Source organism: Urocitellus parryii, chromosome X (assembly GCF_045843805.1).
Source record: "Urocitellus parryii isolate mUroPar1 chromosome X, mUroPar1.hap1, whole genome shotgun sequence".
Classification (NCBI taxonomy): domain Eukaryota; kingdom Metazoa; phylum Chordata; class Mammalia; order Rodentia; family Sciuridae; genus Urocitellus; species Urocitellus parryii.
In genome coordinates, this window is record NC_135547.1 from 117,347,645 (window position 1) to 117,352,577 (window position 4,933).

The 4,933-nt window shown below is 41.2% G+C and overlaps 1 pseudogene; it reads right to left on the minus strand.

Moving 5' to 3' along the window:
• Positions 1–1,266, minus strand: LOC144250717 (angio-associated migratory cell protein pseudogene; annotated as a pseudogene).
• Positions 1,267–4,933: the final 3,667 nt, after the last annotated feature.

A 4,933-nucleotide genomic window follows, 5' to 3' on the forward strand; every position in this document is an offset into this window, starting at 1 on the left:
TCAACACCAGACACCAAGCCAGAGGCCACAGCCATTAATGGTCAGGTCTCTGGACACAAAATACTTTTGCTTTGTGATCTCCTGGTAGTCAGTCAGCAGGCGGTCTGTCCCGGCATCCCAGAGGCGCACGACACCATCCAGGCTGCAGGTGTACACCACAGCTGAGCCTGCCTCCCACAGCAGCTGCATGATGCTGGACAGGTGCTGACCCTGGTGCCTGAGGGTCTGTGTAGACAGGTCATAGATGGCCAAGGTTCCATCCAGGTAAGCAACAGCTGCCAGCGCATCACACTGCAGAAGCCCAAGGACTCCACCGAATTGGATTCACTCTCCTCCCCTTCTCCCAGGTTGGGCTGGGAGGCCACAGTCTCAGGTCTGAAAACACCCACCACCTTGCCAGTGGTGGCACTGACCAGTTTGGCCTGGCAGTCCACAGAGCCAGTCAGGATCAGGCTGCCATCCTGTTTGGCAGCAACACAGGTCAAAGGGCCCTGGTGACCCTCAGTCCCTTTTAATACATGGATGGGGTTTCCCTGTTTCAGGTCCCAAATCCTAATGGTGCCACAGCTCTCTTTCTGTCAGGTGGCTGGGCAGTTGGGGCCCTGGAAGGTCTTGCAATTACCATTCGGGACCTTCCACATCCAGGTGTTGCCATCAGCTGTGCGCCAGTAGGACAGGTGCCCGAGGATGCCACTCCATCCACTCCAGATTCCTGCTTCGAAGGATCAGACCTCCTCCTTAGTGTCCACCTGCCATACTTTCTACAGAACACTCATGTCCCCTGTGACCACTAAGGTAGAGTCTTGGCTGAAACCAGCACAAGTCACAGAGTCTTTATGGCCTGCACATTCAAAGAGCACTCCCCATCACTGAGCCTCCAGACAAAGGCTTTGTCATCTTCACCCCCTGTCACTGCCAAGGTGTTAGTCTTGGGATCCAGGCTCACACAAAACACAGACGCTGAGTGCAAGGCAAAGGTGACCTCACCATCATCGGGGCCCTCCATACTGCTGACCACTCCTTCCTAGGGTTCCAGGACCCAGCCCTCCACCTTGCCCTCTTCCTCTTCTTCTTCCTCCTCAAAGTCCACATCTTCCATCTCTTGGGCCAGATGACCCGGGTCCAGCAGGCCAGGATCCAGTTCTACCACCTCCATAGTCTCTTCATCACCATGGAAGCTTAGGGTCTCCAGCGGGGGAGGGGGTGGGGGGGTGTCAGCGGTGCGGCCCCGCTTTCTGATTCGTACTCCATGCTGCACAGGCGGCCGATCCACTTCTCTGGGCCCAAACGCCTCCCAGAGTCAGCTCTTCGCAGCTACGTGGGCATTATTCTGCCTTAATCAGGATGGGTCGGCATTACCTGAATAGAAAAAAATTTAAATACATACTCCTTGACCCAATAACTTCTAGGAACGAATTCTAATGTAATAATTATTAATATAAACAAAAATCTGTGTTCACAGACATTATTTATGAAGCTAGTAAAGTATAAACTACTACATTTTCTTCCCGGGAAGAAGTACGAATAGGCGACTTTTTTTTTTTTTTTTTTTTTTTAGTATTTTTTTAGTTGTTGATGGACACAATATCTTTATTTTAATTATTTATTTATTTATAATGTGGTGCTGAGGATCGAACCCAGTGCCTCATGCATCCGAGGCAAGTGCTCAACCACTGAGCTACAACCCCGCACTTGTCTTATTCTTTTTTTAAAAAAAAAAATTTTTTAGTTGTAGATGGACACAATACCTTTATTTTATTTATTTATTTTTATGGCATGCTGAGGACCCAACTCAGTGTCTCACACATGCCAGGTGAGCGCTCTACCTCTGAGCCACAACCCCAACCACCCTTGTCTTATTCTTGATCTTAGAGGAAATGATTTTACTTTTTCCACTCAGTATGATGATGGCAACGGGTTTGTCATATATAGCCTTTGTTCCCTGCTACCCATGGTACTAAAGATTGAACCCAGTCTTGCTCATGCTAGGCAAGCACTCTATCACTGAGCTATATCCCCAGCCCCATACATAATCTTTGTTATATTGAGATATGATTCTTCTATACCAAATTTATTCAGGGCTTTTATCATGAAGAATGTTGAATTTTATCAAATGCTTTTTCTGCATCTATTGAGATGATCATATGATTTGTATATTTTATTATATTTATGTGATATATTCTGTGGTTTATGCATATTGAACCATCCTTTCATCACTGGAACACACAAACATTTTTCTACTCTGTGTCTGTTCTTTCTCTCTATACACACACGCACATGTGTACACACACACTCTGTACATACACACAATATACATGTATACATATACTCTATATATGCACAATTTATATATACACATATGTACAAAAATGATCATATTTTATACACATCATACACATATTTTAATAATAAAAACTGAATAGGGCTGGGGTTGTGGTTCAGTGGTAGAGCACTCGCCTCACATGTGTGAAGCACTGGGTTTGATACTCAGCACCACATTTAAAAAATAAATAAATAAATAAAAAGGTATTGTGTCCATCTACATCTAAAAAAATTTTAAAAAACTGAATAGTTGTAAATTTATTTTATTATTTATTTTAGTTACTTAACATACAGTGAACATCTTTTTTCTGTTCATCAAAAAACTCTAATGCTAGGCATGGTGGCATGTGCCTATTGTCCGATCTTCTCTGAAAACTGAGGCCGGAAAATCACTTGATCCCAGGAGTTTGGGGGCTGAGCAAAATAGGAAAAAAAAAAGCAGTTTTATAACAATATAACAAAATGTTTAATTGCTTCATAGTTGTATTTTTGCAACTGTAACCTTAAACCTTTTTGTCATGAAAATGTAGTAGTTTATACTTTACTAGCTTCATAAATAATGTCTGTGAACATAGATTTTTGTTTATATTAATAATTATTACATTAGAATTAGTTCCTAGAAGTTATTGGGTCAAGGAGTATGTATTTAAATTTTTTTCTATTCAGGTAATGCCGACCCATCTGATTAAGGCAGAATAATGTCCCTCCCCAAATATGTCTACGTCCTAATCCCAAAAACTTACACGGCAAAAGAACTTCAAAATTGTGATTAAATTAAGGATCTCAAGATGAGGAGATTGTTCTGGATTATCTGGGTAGACCCAGTGTCTTCACAAGGTTCATTATAAAGGAAATGAGAAGACTGGGGAGTCACAGAAGGAGAGATGAAAATGGAAGCAGAGTTTGGAATGGTGTGATTGCTGGCTGGAAAAAGATCTTGAGCCCAGGAAGGTGGGAAGCCTCTAGTTTCTTAAAGAATCTGGGTAAGACCAGGAAAGGATTCTTTTGTAGAGCCTCTGAAAAGAGTTCAGCCCTGCCAATACTTCAATTTCAGTCCATTGAGGCCCTTTTGGACTTCTGATCTACAGAACTGTAAGGTTATCAATTTGTATTATTTTTGGCTACTGAGTTTGTGCTAACTGATTCTAGCAGCAACAGGAACTGAGGCATACATAGTTTAAACAACTGTCCAAAGTAAGGCTTATCTCCCTCTGGGGCAATCTCTGGCTCTATCCCCTCACCAGGGACACTTTGGCTATTATTTATTTATTTATTTATTTATTTTTGTAGTTGTAGATGGACAGAATGCCTTCATTTTATTTATTTTTATGTGGTGCTGAAGATCGAACCCAGGGCCTCACACATGCTAGGCAAGTGCTCTGCCCCTGAGCTACAGCCCCAATTCCTACCTTGGCTATTTTTTCCTTGGCTATTTTTTGATTTATGAATTTAAGACACTATTTACTGAATTTCCTTTTTTTTTTTAAAGAGAGAGAGAGAGAGAGAGAGAGAGAGTGTGTTTTAATATTTATTTTTTAGTTCTAGGCAGACACAACATCTTTGTTGGTATGTGGTGCTGAGGATCGAACCCGGGCCGCACGCATGCCAGGCGAGCGCGCTACCGCTTGAGCCACATCCCCAGCCCCCTGAATTTCCTTTTATAATGGACAAGAATTTAACTCTTTACATTACTCCTCCCCAGTTCCAACCCCAAACTCTCCCAATTCATTATCGTACTTTTTAAAAAATTTTTTCATTATCGTACTTTTTGTTAATTGATATTAATTTTTACACAGTATACAACCTCATAAATATTATGTGTGTGCTTTTTGCTGAGTAGAATTTTTTTCTTTATTACAACTTATTTATATTCCTGATGTCCTGATATTAATAACTACCTTGCTGAGCGTGGTGGCGCACACCTGTAATCCCAGTGGCTCAGGAGTCAGAGGCAGGAGGATCATGAGTTCAAAGCCAGTCTCAGCAAAAGTGAGGTATTAAGCAACTCAGTGAGACCCTGTTTCTAAATAAAACACAAAATAGAGCTGGGGGTATGGGGATAGGAAAGATAGTAAAATGAAACAGACATTATTACCTTATGTACATATATGACTAACATGACCAATGAGATTCTACAACATGTACAATCAGAAAAATGATTATACCCCATTTATGTATGATATATCAAAGTGCCTAAATGCATTCTACTGTCATATATAACTAATGAGAACAAATTTTTAAAGTTATTTTAAAAATAGGACTGGGGATGTGGCTCAGTGGTCAAGTGCCCCTGAGTTCAATCCCTGGTACCAAAATAAATAAATAAATAAATAGCTGCCTTGATTTTTTTTTTTCTGGGTATTGAACCCAGCTCTACCATTGAGCTACATCCCTAACCCTTTTGGATTTTTTATTTTGAGACAGAGTCTTGCTAAATTGCCCAGGCTGGCCTTGAATTTGTGATCCTCCCACTTCAGCTTCCTAAATTGCTGGGATTATAGGTATGCACCACCATACCCAGCTCAAATTTTCTTATTTGCTTCATTTTAGACACTCATTCAAATCCTCTGAATTAGTTTCCTATTACTGCATAACAAGGACAGAAAATCAA